Raw genomic sequence first — 16,431 nt, forward strand, 5'->3', positions numbered from 1 at the left:
TTGAGCTTCTCTCATTCATTCAATGCTTCAAGCTTAACTCATACATTGTAAGAAACAAAATGTATTCGTTCGATTGCTGAATTAAGCCTCAAACATACATTCAATGAATGAAACGTTTTTCATTGATTCAATGAAACAAACTTAACTCATTCTTTGTAAGAAACAAAATGTATTCGTTCGATTGCTGAATTAAGCCACAAATATACATTCAATGAATGAAACGTTTTTCATTGATTCAATGACACAAACTGCACGAGATGATTCAATGATTAGAACTTCTCTCTTTCATTCATTGTCTCCAGCGTCAGACATTCATTGACAGAAACAAACTGTATTCATTCATTCAATGAAACAAACGTTATTTATTCATTCAATGAGTTGAGCTTCTCTCATTCCTTCAATGCCTCAAACTTAACTCAATCATTGGAAGAAACAAAATGTAGTCGTTCATTTGTTGTATGAAAAATCCATCGTACTTTCAATGAATCAAACGTTGTTGATTGATTAAATGAAACAAACTGCACGAGGTGATTCAATAAACACAGCTTCGCTCTTTCATTCAATATCACCAGATAAAATCATTCATTGAATGAAACTAACTATATTCATTGATTGAAACAAACGTTATTCATTGATTCAATGAGTTGAGCTTCTCTTATTCATTCAATGCCTCAAGCTTAACTCAATCATTGAATGAAACAAACCGTATTCGTCCAATTGTTGAATGAAACATCCATCATACTTTTAATGAATCAAACGTTATTCATTGATTCAAACAAACTACACGAGATGATTCAATAATTATAGCTTCTCTCTTTCATTCAATGTCTCCAGCCAAATACATTCATTGACAGAAACAAACTATATCATTCAATGATACAAACGTTATTCATTGCTTCAATGAGTTGAGCTTCTCTCATTCCTTCAATGCCTCAAGCTTAACTCATTCATTGTAAGAAACAAAATGTATTCGTTCAATTGTTGAATTCAGCCTCAAACATACATTCAATGTATCAAACGTTTTTCATTGATTCAAACAAACTGCACGAGATGATTCAATAATTATAGCTTCTCTCATCCATTCAATGTCTCCAGCCAAATACATTCATTGACAGAAACAAACTATATCATTCAATGATACAAACGTTATTCATTGATTCAATGAGTTGAGTTTCTCTCATTCTTTCTACGCCTCAAGACTAACTCATTCATTCTAAGAAACAAAACGTAGTCGTTCAATTGTTGAATTAAGCTTCAAACATACATTCAGTGATTCAAACGCTTTTGATTGATTCAATGAAACAAACTGCACGAGATGATTCAATAATTATAGCTTCTCTCTTTCATTCAATGTCTCCAGCCAAATACATTCATTGACAGAAACAAACTATATCATTCAATGATACAAAAGTTATTCATTGCTTCAATGAGTTGAGCTTCTCTCATTCCTTCAATGCCTCAAGCTTAACTCATTCATTGTAAGAAACAAAATGTATTCGTTCAATTGTTGAATTCAGCCTCAAACATACATTCAATGTATCAAACGTTTTTCATTGATTCAATGAAACAAACTTAACTCATTCTTTGTAAGAAACAAAATGTATTCGTTCAATTGTTGAATTAAGCCTCAAACATACATTCAATGAATCAAACGTTTTTCATTGATTCAATGAAACAAACTGCCCGAGATGATTCAATAATTATTCCTTCTCTCTTTCATTCAATTTCTCCAACTTAATCCATTCAATGAAAGAAACATACCATATTCATTCATTCAATGAAAGAAACGTTCGTGTTCGGGTTAGGGTTAGGGTTAGCGTTAGGCTTAGGGTTAGGGTTAGGGTTGTGTTATGGTTAGGGTCAGGGTTAGGGTCAGGGTACAGGTCAGGGTTTGGTTTAGGTTTAGGGTTAGCTGCTCTCATTCATTCAATGCCTCGAGCTTAACTCATTCATTGAAAGAAACATACGGTATTCATTCAATTGTTGAATGAAACTGCAATCGTACATTCAATGAATTTAACGTTATTCATTGATTCAATGCAAAAACCTGCACGAGGTGATTCAATGAACATGGCTCCGCTCTTTTATTTAACATCACCAGATAAAATCATTCATTGAAAGAAACTAACTGTATTCATTCATTGAATCAAACGTTATTCATTGATTCAATGAGTTGAGCTTCTCTTATTCATTCAATGCTCAAGCTTAACTCATTCATTGTAAGAAACAAAATGTAGTCGTTCAATTGTTGAATTAAGCTTCAAACATACATTCAATGAAACAAACTGCGCGAGATGATTCAATAAACATACCTCCGATCTTTCATTCAATGTCTTCAGCCATACCATTCGTTGAAAGAAACAAACTGTATTCATTCAATGAAACAAACGTCATTCATTGATTCAATGAGTTGAGCTTCTCTCATTCTTTCAATGCCTCAAGCTTAAATCATTCATTGTAAGAAACAAAATGTAGTCGTTCAATTGTTGAATTAAGCTTCAAACATACATTCAATGATTCAAACGCTTTTCATTGATTGAATCAAACAAACTGCAAGAGTTGATTCAATGATTAGAACTTCTCTCTTTTATTCAATGTGTCCAGCTCCATACATTCATTGACTCAAACAAACTGCATTCGTTCATTCAATGAAACAAACGTTATTCATAGCTTCGCTTCTCTCATTCATTCAATGCCTCAACTTAACTCATTCATTGTAAGAAACAAAATGTATTCGTTCAATTTTTGAATTAAGCCTCAAACATACATTCAATGAATCAAACGTTTTTCATTGATTCAATGAAACAAACTTCACGAGATGATTCAATGATTAGAACTCCTCTGTTGTATTCAATATCTCTAGCTTAATACAGTCACTGAAAGAAACAAACTGTATTCATTCATTCAATGAACAAACGTTATTCATTGATTAAATGAGTTGAGCTTCTCTCATTCATTCAATGCTTCAAGCTTAACTCATACATTGTAAGAAACAAAATGTATTCGTTCGATTGCTGAATTAAGCCTCAAACATACATTCAATGAATGAAACGTTTTTCATTGATTCAATGAAACAAACTTAACTCATTCTTTGTAAGAAACAAAATGTATTCGTTCGATTGCTGAATTAAGCCACAAATATACATTCAATGAATGAAACGTTTTTCATTGATTCAATGACACAAACTGCACGAGATGATTCAATGATTAGAACTTCTCTCTTTCATTCATTGTCTCCAGCGTCAGACATTCATTGACAGAAACAAACTGTATTCATTCATTCAATGAAACAAACGTTATTTATTCATTCAATGAGTTGAGCTTCTCTCATTCCTTCAATGCCTCAAGCTTCACTCAATCAGTGAAAGAAACAAACCGTATTCGTTCAATTGTTGTATGAAACATCCACCATACTTTCAATGAATCAAACGTTATTCATTGATTCAATGAAACAAACTGCCCGAGATGATTCAATAATTATTCCTTCTCTCTTTTATTCAATTTCTCCTGCTTAATCCATTCAATGAAAGAAACATACCATATTCATTCATTCAATGAAAGAAACATTCGTGTTCGGGTTAGGGTTAGGGTTAGCATTAGGTTTAGGGTTAGGGTTAGGGTTAGTGTTAGGGTTAGGCCTCAAATTCGTTCGATTGCTGAATTAAGCCTCAAACATACATTCAATGAATGAAACGTTTTTCATTGATTCAATGAAACAAACTTAACTCGTTCTTTGTAAGAAACAAAATGTATTCGTTCGATTGCTGAATTATGCCTCAAACATACATTCAATGAATGAAACGTTTTTCATTGATTCAATGAAAAAATCTGTACGAGATGATTCAATGATTAGAACTTCTCTCTTTCCTTCATTGTCTCCAGCGTCAGACATTCATTGACAGAAACAAACTGTATTCATTCATTCAATGAGTTGAGCTTCTCTCATTCATTGAATGCCTCAATCTTTACTCATTCAGTGTAAGAAACAAAATGTAGTCGATCAATTGTTGAATTAAGCTTCAAACATACATTCAATGAAACAAACTGCGAGAGATGATTCAATAAACATACCTCCGATCTTTCATTCAATGTCGTCAACCATACCATTCGTTGAAAAAAACAAACTGTATTCATTCAATGAAACAAACGTCATTCATTGATTCAATGAGTTGAGCTTCTCTCATTCTTTCAATGCCTCAAGCTTAAATCATTCATTGTAAGAAACAGAATGTAGTCGTTCAATTGTTGAATTAAGCTTCGAACATACATTCAATGATTCAAACGCTTTTCATTGATTGAATCAAACTAACTGCAAGAGTTGATTCAATGATTAGAACTTCTCTCTTTTATTCAATGTGTCCAGCTCCATACATTCATTGACTCAAACAAACTGCATTCGTTCATTCAATGAAACAAACGTTATTCATAGCTTCGCTTCTCTCATTCATTCAATGCCTCAACTTAACTCATTCATTGTAAGAAACAAAATGTATTCGTTCAATTTTTGAATTAAGCCTCAAACATACATTCAATGAATCAGACGTTTTTCATTGATTCAATGAAACAAACTTCACGAGATGATTCAATGATTAGAACTCCTCTGTTGTATTCAATATCTCTAGCTTAATACAGTCACTGAAAGAAACAAACTGTATTCATTCATTCAATGAACAAACGTTATTCATTGATTAAATGAGTTGAGCTTCTCTCATTCATTCAATGCTTCAAGCTTAACTCATACATTGTAAGAAACAAAATGTATTCGTTCAATTGTTGAATTAAGCCCCAAACATACATTCAATGAATGAAACGTTTTTCATTGATTCAATGAAACAAACTTAACTCATTCTTTGTAAGAAACAAAATGTATTCGTTCGATTGCTGAATTAAGCCTCAAACATACATTCAATGAATCAAACGTTTTTCATTGATTCAATTAAACAAACTGCACGAGATGATTCAATGATTAGAACTTCTCTCTTTCATTCATTGTCTCCAGCGTCAGACATTCATTGACAGAAACAAACTGTATTCATTCATTCAATGAAACAAACGTTATTCATTCATTCAATGAGTTGAGCTTCTCTCATTCATTCAATGCCTCAAGATTAACTCAATCATTGGAAGAAACAAAATGTAGTCGTTCAATTGTTGTATGAAAAATCCATCGTACTTTCAATGAATCAAACGTTGTTGATTGATTAATTGAAACAAACTGCTCGAGGTGATTCAATAAACACAGCTTCGATCTTTCATTCAATATCACCAGATAAAATCATTCATTGAATGAAAATAACTATATTCATTCATTGAAACAAACGTTATTCATTGATTCAATGAGTTGAGCTTCTCTTATTCATTCAATGCCTCAAGCTTAACTCAATCATTGAATGAAACAAACCGTATTCGTCCAATTGTTGAATGAAACATCCATCAAACTTTTAATGAATCAAACGTTATTCATTGATTCAAGGAAAGTGCACGAGATGATTCAATAATTATAGCTTCTCTCTTTCATTCAATGTCTCCAGCCAAATACATTCATTGACAGAAACAAACTATATCATTCAATGATACAAACGTTATTCATTGATTCAATGAGTTGAGTTTCTCTCATTCTTTCTACGCCTCAAGACTAACTCATTCATTCTAAGAAACAAAACGTAGTCGTTCAATTGTTGAATTAAGCTTCAAACATACATTCAGTGATTCAAACGCTTTTGATTGATTCAATGAAACAAACTGCACGAGATGATTCAATAATTATAGCTTCTCTCTTTCATTCAATGTCTCCAGCCAAATACATTCATTGACAGAAACAAACTATATCATTCAATGATACAAACGTTATTCATTGCTTCAATGAGTTGAGCTTCTCTCATTCCTTCAATGCCTCAAGCTTAACTCATTCATTGTAAGAAACAAAATGTATTCGTTCAATTGTTGAATTCAGCCTCAAACATACATTCAATGAATCAAACGTTTTTCATTGATTCAATGAAACAAACTTAACTCATTCTTTGTAAGAAACAAAATGTATTCGTTCAATTGTTGAATTAAGCCTCAAACATACATTCAATGAATCTAACCTTTTTCATTGATTCAATGAAACAAACTGCCCGAGATGATTCAATAATTATTCCTTCTCTCTTTCATTCAATTTCTCCAACTTAATCCAGTCAATGAAAGAAACATACCACATTCATTCATTCAATGAAAGAAACGTTCGTGTTCGGGTTAGGGTTAGGGTTAGCGTCAGGCTTAGGGTTAGGGTTAAGGGTTGTGTTATTGTTAGGGTCAGGGTTAGGGTCAGGGTTTGGTTTAGGTTTAGGGTTAGCTGCTCTCATTCATTCAATGCCTCGAGCTTAACTCATTCATTGAAAGAAACATACGGTATTCATTCAATTGTTGAATGAAACTGCAATCGTACATTCAATGAATTTAACGTTATTCATTGATTCAATGCAAAAACCTGCACGAGGTGATTCAATGAACATGGCTCCGCTCTTTCATTTAATATCACCAGATAAAATCATTCATTGAAAGAAACTAACTGTATTCATTCATTGAAACAAACGTTATTCATTGATTCAATGAGTTGAGCTTCTCTTATTCATTCAATGCTCAAGCTTAACTCATTCATTGTAAGAAACAAAATGTAGTCGTTCAATTGTTGAATTAAGCTTCAAACATACATTCAATGAAACAAACTGCGCGAGATGATTCAATAAACATACCTCCGATCTTTCATTCAATGTCTTCAGCCATACCATTCGTTGAAAGAAACAAACTGTATTCATTCAATGAAACAAACGTCATTCATTAATTCAATGAGTTGAGCTTCTCTCATTCTTTCAATGCCTCAAGCTTAAATCATTCATTGTAAGAAACAAAATGTAGTCGTTCAATTGTTGAATTAAGCTTCAAACATACATTCAATAATTCAAACGCTTTTCATTGATTGAATCAAACTAACTGCAAGAGTTGATTCAATGATTAGAACTTCTCTCTTTTATTCAATGTGTCAAGCTCCATACATTCATTGACTCAAACAAACTGCATTCGTTCATTCAATGAAACAAACGTTATTCATAGCTTCGCTTCTCTCATTCATTCAATCCCTCAACTTAACTCATTCATTGTAAGAAACAAAATGTATTCGTTCAATTGTTGAATTAAGCCTCAAACATACATTCAATGAATCAAACGTTTTTCATTGATTCAATGAAACAAACTTCACGAGATGATTCAATGATTAGAACTCCTCTGTTGTATTCAATATCTCTAGCTTAATACAGTCACTGAAAGAAACAAACTGTATTCATTCATTCAATGAACAAACGTTATTCATTGATTAAATGAGTTGAGCTTCTCTCATTCATTCAATGCTTCAAGCTTAACTCATACATTGTAAGAAACAAAATGTATTCGTTCGATTGCTGAATTAAGCCTCAAACATACATTCAATGAATGAAACGTTTTTCATTGATTCAATGAAACAAACTTAACTCATTCTTTGTAAGAAACAAAATGTATTCGTTCGATTGCTGAATTAAGCCTCAAACATACATTCAATGAATGAAACGTTTTTCATTGATTCAATGAAACAAACTGCACAAGATGATTCAATGATTAGAACTTCTCTCTTTCATTCATTGTCTCCAGCGTCAGACATTCATTGACAGAAACAAACTGTATTCATTCATTCAATGAAACAAACGTTATTCATTCATTCAATGAGTTGAGCTTCTCTCATTCATTCAATGCCTCAAGATTAACTCAATCATTGGAAGAAACAAAATGTAGTCGTTCAATTGTTGTATGAAAAATCCATCGTACTTTCAATGAATCAAACGTTGTTGATTGATTAATTGAAACAAACTGCTCGAGGTGATTCAATAAACACAGCTTCGCTCTTTCATTCAATATCACCAGATAAAATCATTCATTGAATGAAACTAACTATATTCATTCATTGAAACAAACGTTATTCATTGATTCAATGAGTTGAGCTTCTCTTATTCATTCAATGCCTCAAGCTTAACTCAATCATTGAATGAAACAAACCGTATTCGTCCAATTGTTGAATGAAACATCCATCAAACTTTTAATGAATCAAACGTTATTCATTGATTCAAGCAAAGTGCACGAGATGATTCAATAATTATAGCTTCTCTCTTTCATTCAATGTCTCCAGCCAAATACATTCATTGACAGAAACAAACTATATCATTCAATGATACAAACGTTATTCATTGATTCAATGAGTTGAGTTTCTCTCATTCTTTCTACGCCTCAAGACTAACTCATTCATTCTAAGAAACAAAACGTAGTCGTTCAATTGTTGAATTAAGCTTCAAACATACATTCAGTGATTCAAACGCTTTTGATTGATTCAATGAAACAAACTGCACGACATGATTCAATAATTATAGCTTCTCTCTTTCATTCAATGTCTCCAGCCAAATACATTCATGGACAGAAACAAACTATATCATTCAATGATACAAACGTTATTCATTGCTTCAATGAGTTGAGCTTCTCTCATTCCTTCAATGCCTCAAGCTTAACTCATTCATTGTAAGAAACAAAATGTATTCGTTCAATTGTTGAATTCAGCCTCAAACATACATTCAATGAATCAAACGTTTTTCATTGATTCAATGAAACAACCTTAACTCATTCTTTGTAAGAAACAAAATGTATTCGTTCAATTGTTGAATTAAGCCTCAATCATACATTCAATGAATCAAACGTTTTTCATTGATTCAATGAAACAAACTGCCCGAGATGATTCAATAATTATTCCTTCTCTCTTTCATTCAATTTCTCCAACTTAATCCAGTCAATGAAAGAAACATACCACATTCATTCATTCAATGAAAGAAACGTTCGTGTTCGGGTTAGGGTTAGGGTTAGCGTTAGGCTTAGGGTTAGGGTTAGGGTTGTGTTATTGTTAGGGTCAGGATTAGGGTCAGGGTTTGGTTTAGGTTTAGGGTTAGCTGCTCTCATTCATTCAATGCCTCGAGCTTAACTCATTCATTGAAAGAAACATACGGTATTCATTCAATTGTTGAATGAAACTGCAATCGTACATTCAATGAATTTAACGTTATTCATTGATTCAATGCAAAAACCTGCACGAGGTGATTCAATGAACATGGCTCCGCTCTTTCATTTAATATCACCAGATAAAATCATTCATTGAAAGAAACTAACTGTATTCATTCATTGAAACAAACGTTATTCATTGATTCAATGAGTTGAGCTTCTCTTATTCATTCAATGCTCAAGCTTAACTCATTCATTGTAAGAAACAAAATGTAGTCGTTCAATTGTTGAATTAAGCTTCAAACATACATTCAATGAAACAAACTGCGCGAGATGATTCAATAAACATACCTCCGATCTTTCATTCAATGTCTTCAGCCATACCATTCGTTGAAAGAAACAAACTGTATTCATTCAATGAAACAAACGTCATTCATTGATTCAATGAGTTGAGCTTCTCTCATTCTTTCAATGCCTCAAGCTTAAATCATTCATTGTAAGAAACAAAATGTAGTCGTTCAATTGTTGAATTAAGCTTCAAACATACATTCAATGATTCAAACGCTTTTCATTGATTGAATCACACTAACTGCAAGAGTTGATTCAATGATGAGAACTTCTCTCTTTTATTCAATGTGTCCAGCTCCATACATTCATTGACTCAAACAAACTGCATTCGTTCATTCTATGAAACAAACGTTATTCATAGCTTCGCTTCTCTCATTCATTCAATCCCTCAACTTAACTCATTCATTGTAAGAAACAAAATGTATTCGTTCAATTGTTGAATTAAGCCTCAAACATACATTCAATGAATCAAACGTTTTTCATTGATTCAATGAAACAAACTTCACGAGATGATTCAATGATTAGAACTCCTCTGTTGTATTCAATATCTCTAGCTTAATACAGTCACTGAAAGAAACAAACTGTATTCATTCATTCAATGAACAAACGTTATTCATTGATTAAATGAGTTGAGCTTCTCTCATTCATTCAATGCTTCAAGCTTAACTCATACATTGTAAGAAACAAAATGTATTCGTTCGATTGCTGAATTAAGCCTCAAACATACATTCAATGAATGAAACGTTTTTCATTGATTCAATGAAACAAACTTAACTCATTCTTTGTAAGAAACAAAATGTATTCGTTCGATTGCTGAATTAAGCCTCAAACATACATTCAATGAATGAAACGTTTTTCATTGATTCAATGAAACAAACTGCACAAGATGATTCAATGATTAGAACTTCTCTCTTTCATTCATTGTCTCCAGCGTCAGACATTCATTGACAGAAACAAACTGTATTCATTCATTCAATGAAACAAACGTTATTCATTCATTCAATGAGTTGAGCTTCTCTCATTCATTCAATGCCTCAAGATTAACTCAATCATTGGAAGAAACAAAATGTAGTCGTTCAATTGTTGTATGAAAAATCCATCGTACTTTCAATGAATCAAACGTTGTTGATTGATTAATTGAAACAAACTGCTCGAGGTGATTCAATAAACACAGCTTCGCTCTTTCATTCAATATCACCAGATAAAATCATTCATTGAATGAAACTAACTATATGCATTGATTGAAACAAACGTTATTCAGTGATTCAATGAGTTGAGCTTCTCTTATTCATTCAATGCCTCAAGCTTAACTCAATCATTGAATGAAACAAACCGTATTCGTCCAATTGTTGAATGAAACATCCATCAAACTTTTAATGAATCAAACGTTATTCATTGATTCAAGCAAAGTGCACGAGATGATTCAATAATTATAGCTTCTCTCTTTCATTCAATGTCTCCAGCCAAATACATTCATTGACAGAAACAAACTATATCATTCAATGATACAAACGTTATTCATTGATTCAATGAGTTGAGTTTCTCTCATTCTTTCTACGCCTCAAGACTAACTCATTCATTCTAAGAAACAAAACGTAGTCGTTCAATTGTTGAATTAAGCTTCAAACATACATTCAGTGATTCAAACGCTTTTGATTGATTCAATGAAACAAACTGCACGACATGATTCAATAATTATAGCTTCTCTCTTTCATTCAATGTCTCCAGCCAAATACATTCATGGACAGAAACAAACTATATCATTCAATGATACAAACGTTATTCATTGCTTCAATGAGTTGAGCTTCTCTCATTCCTTCAATGCCTCAAGCTTAACTCATTCATTGTAAGAAACAAAATGTATTCGTTCAATTGTTGAATTCAGCCTCAAACATACATTCAATGAATCAAACGTTTTTCATTGATTCAATGAAACAAACTTAACTCATTCTTTGTAAGAAACAAAATGTATTCGTTCAATTGTTGAATTAAGCCTCAAACATACATTCAATGAATCAAACGTTTTTCATTGATTCAATGAAACAAACTGCCCGAGATGATTCAATAATTATTCCTTCTCTCTTTCATTCAATTTCTCCAACTTAATCCAGTCAATGAAAGAAACATACCACATTCATTCATTCAATGAAAGAAACGTTCGTGTTCGGGTTAGGGTTAGGGTTAGCGTTAGGCTTAGGGTTAGGGTTAAGGGTTGTGTTATTGTTAGGGTCAGGATTAGGGTCAGGGTTTGGTTTAGGTTTAGGGTTAGCTGCTCTCATTCATTCAATGCCTCGAGCTTAACTCATTCATTGAAAGAAACATACGGTATTCATTCAATTGTTGAATGAAACTGCAATCGTACATTCAATGAATTTAACGTTATTCATTGATTCAATGCAAAAACCTGCACGAGGTGATTCAATGAACATGGCTCCGCTCTTTCATTTAATATCACCAGATAAAATCATTCATTGAAAGAAACTAACTGTATTCATTCATTGAAACAAACGTTATTCATTGATTCAATGAGTTGAGCTTCTCTTATTCATTCAATGCTCAAGCTTAACTCATTCATTGTAAGAAACAAAATGTAGTCGTTCAATTGTTGAATTAAGCTTCAAACATACATTCAATGATTCAAACGCTTTTCATTGATTGAATCAAACTAACTGCAAGAGTTGATTCAATGATTAGAACTTCTCTCTTTTATTCAATGTGTCCAGCTCCATACATTCATTGACTCAAACAAACTGCATTCGTTCATTCAATGAAACAAACGTTATTCATAGCTTCGCTTCTCTCATTCATTCAATCCCTCAACTTAACTCATTCATTGTAAGAAACAAAATGTATTCGTTCAATTGTTGAATTAAGCCTCAAACATACATTCAATGAATCAAACGTTTTTCATTGATTCAATGAAACAAACTTCACGAGATGATTCAATGATTAGAACTCCTCTGTTGTATTCAATATCTCTAGCTTAATACAGTCACTGAAAGAAACAAACTGTATTCATTCATTCAATGAACAAACGTTATTCATTGATTAAATGAGTTGAGCTTCTCTCATTCATTTAATGCTTCAAGCTTAACTCATACATTGTAAGAAACAAAATGTATTCGTTCGATTGCTGAATTAAGCCTCAAACATACATTAAATGAATGAAACGTTTTTCATTGATTCAATGAAACAAACTTAACTCATTCTTTGTAAGAAACAAAATGTATTCGTTCGATTGCTGAATTAAGCCTCAAACATACATTCAATGAATGAAACGTTTTTCATTGATTCAATGAAACAAACTGCACAAGATGATTCAATGATTAGAACTTCTCTCTTTCATTCATTGTCTCCAGCGTCAGACATTCATTGACAGAAACAAACTGTATTCATTCATTCAATGAAACAAACGTTATTCATTCATTCAATGAGTTGAGCTTCTCTCATTCATTCAATGCCTCAAGATTAACTCAATCATTGGAAGAAACAAAATGTAGTCGTTCAATTGTTGTATGAAAAATCCATCGTACTTTCAATGAATCAAACGTTGTTGATTGATTAATTGAAACAAACTGCTCGAGGTGATTCAATAAACACAGCTTCGCTCTTTCATTCAATATCACCAGATAAAATCATTCATTGAATGAAACTAACTATATTCATTGATTGAAACAAACGTTATTCATTGATTCAATGAGTTGAGCTTCTCTTATTCATTCAATGCCTCAAGCTTAACTCAATCATTGAATGAAACAAACCGTATTCGTCCAATTGTTGAATGAAACATCCATCAAACTTTTAATGAATCAAACGTTATTCATTGATTCAAGCAAAGTGCACGAGATGATTCAATAATTATAGCTTCTCTCTTTCATTCAATGTCTCCAGCCAAATACATTCATTGACAGAAACAAACTATATCATTCAATGATACAAACGTTATTCATTGATTCAATGAGTTGAGTTTCTCTCATTCTTTCTACGCCTCAAGACTAACTCATTCATTCTAAGAAACAAAACGTAGTCGTTCAATTGTTGAATTAAGCTTCAAACATACATTCAGTGATTCAAACGCTTTTGATTGATTCAATGAAACAAACTGCACGACATGATTCAATAATTATAGCTTCTCTCTTTCATTCAATGTCTCCAGCCAAATACATTCATGGACAGAAACAAACTATATCATTCAATGATACAAACGTTATTCATTGCTTCAATGAGTTGAGCTTCTCTCATTCCTTCAATGCCTCAAGCTTAACTCATTCATTGTAAGAAACAAAATGTATTCGTTCAATTGTTGAATTCAGCCTCAAACATACATTCAATGAATCAAACGTTTTTCATTGATTCAATGAAACAACCTTAACTCATTCTTTGTAAGAAACAAAATGTATTCGTTCAATTGTTGAATTAAGCCTCAATCATACATTCAATGAATCAAACGTTTTTCATTGATTCAATGAAACAAACTGCCCGAGATGATTCAATAATTATTCCTTCTCTCTTTCATTCAATTTCTCCAACTTAATCCAGTCAATGAAAGAAACATACCACATTCATTCATTCAATGAAAGAAACGTTCGTGTTCGGGTTAGGGTTAGGGTTAGCGTTAGGCTTAGGGTTAGGGTTAGGGTTGTGTTATTGTTAGGGTCAGGATTAGGGTCAGGGTTTGGTTTAGGTTTAGGGTTAGCTGCTCTCATTCATTCAATGCCTCGAGCTTAACTCATTCATTGAAAGAAACATACGGTATTCATTCAATTGTTGAATGAAACTGCAATCGTACATTCAATGAATTTAACGTTATTCATTGATTCAATGCAAAAACCTGCACGAGGTGATTCAATGAACATGGCTCCGCTCTTTCATTTAATATCACCAGATAAAATCATTCATTGAAAGAAACTAACTGTATTCATTCATTGAAACAAACGTTATTCATTGATTCAATGAGTTGAGCTTCTCTTATTCATTCAATGCTCAAGCTTAACTCATTCATTGTAAGAAACAAAATGTAGTCGTTCAATTGTTGAATTAAGCTTCAAACATACATTCAATGAAACAAACTGCGCGAGATGATTCAATAAACATACCTCCGATCTTTCATTCAATGTCTTCAGCCATACCATTCGTTGAAAGAAACAAACTGTATTCATTCAATGAAACAAACGTCATTCATTAATTCAATGAGTTGAGCTTCTCTCATTCTTTCAATGCCTCAAGCTTAAATCATTCATTGTAAGAAACAAAATGTAGTCGTTCAATTGTTGAATTAAGCTTCAAACATACATTCAATGATTCAAACGCTTTTCATTGATTGAATCACACTAACTGCAAGAGTTGATTCAATGATGAGAACTTCTCTCTTTTATTCAATGTGTCCAGCTCCATACATTCATTGACTCAAACAAACTGCATTCGTTCATTCAATGAAACAAACGTTATTCATAGCTTCGCTTCTCTCATTCATTCAATCCCTCAACTTAACTCATTCATTGTAAGAAACAAAATGTATTCGTTCAATTGTTGAATTAAGCCTCAAACATACATTCAATGAATCAAACGTTTTTCATTGATTCAATGAAACAAACTTCACGAGATGATTCAATGATTAGAACTCCTCTGTTGTATTCAATATCTCTAGCTTAATACAGTCACTGAAAGAAACAAACTGTATTCATTCATTCAATGAACAAACGTTATTCATTGATTAAATGAGTTGAGCTTCTCTCATTCATTCAATGCTTCAAGCTTAACTCATACATTGTAAGAAACAAAATGTATTCGTTCGATTGCTGAATTAAGCCTCAAACATACATTCAATGAATGAAACGTTTTTCATTGATTCAATGAAACAAACTTAACTCATTCTTTGTAAGAAACTAAATGAATTCGTTCGATTGCTGAATTAAGCCTCAAACATACATTCAATGAATGAAACGTTTTTCATTGATTCAATGAAACAAACTGCACAAGATGATTCAATGATTAGAACTTCTCTCTTTCATTCATTGTCTCCAGCGTCAGACATTCATTGACAGAAACAAACTGTATTCATTCATTCAATGAAACAAACGTTATTCATTCATTCAATGAGTTGAGCTTCTCTCATTCATTCAATGCCTCAAGATTAACTCAATCATTGGAAGAAACAAAATGTAGTCGTTCAATTGTTGTATGAAAAATCCATCGTACTTTCAATGAATCAAACGTTGTTGATTGATTAATTGAAACAAACTGCTCGAGGTGATTCAATAAACACAGCTTCGCTCTTTCATTCAATATCACCAGATAAAATCATTCATTGAATGAAACTAACTATATTCATTGATTGAAACAAACGTTATTCATTGATTCAATGAGTTGAGCTTCTCTTATTCATTCAATGCCTCAAGCTTAACTCAATCATTGAATGAAACAAACCGTATTCGTCCAATTGTTGAATGAAACATCCATCAAACTTTTAATGAATCAAACGTTATTCATTGATTCAAGCAAAGTGCACGAGATGATTCAATAATTATAGCTTCTCTCTTTCATTCAATGTCTCCAGCCAAATACATTCATTGACAGAAACAAACTATATCATTCAATGATACAAACGTTATTCATTGATTCAATGAGTTGAGTTTCTCTCATTCTTTCTACGCCTCAAGACTAACTCATTCATTCTAAGAAACAAAACGTAGTCGTTCAATTGTTGAATTAAGCTTCAAACATACATTCAGTGATTCAAACGCTTTTGATTGATTCAATGAAACAAACTGCACGACATGATTCAATAATTATAGCTTCTCTCTTTCATTCAATGTCTCCAGCCAAATACATTCATGGACAGAAACAAACTATATCATTCAATGATACAAACGTTATTCATTGCTTCAATGAGTTGAGCTTCTCTCATTCCTTCAATGCCTCAAGCTTAACTCATTCATTGTAAGAAACAAAATGTATTCGTTCAATTGTTGAATTCAGCCTCAAACATACATTCAATGAATCAAACGTTTTTCATTGATTCAATGAAACAAA

The sequence above is a fragment of the Chiloscyllium punctatum genome, chromosome 4 (genome assembly GCF_047496795.1).
Source record: "Chiloscyllium punctatum isolate Juve2018m chromosome 4, sChiPun1.3, whole genome shotgun sequence".
In the NCBI taxonomy this organism is placed as follows: Eukaryota; Metazoa; Chordata; class Chondrichthyes; order Orectolobiformes; family Hemiscylliidae; genus Chiloscyllium; species Chiloscyllium punctatum.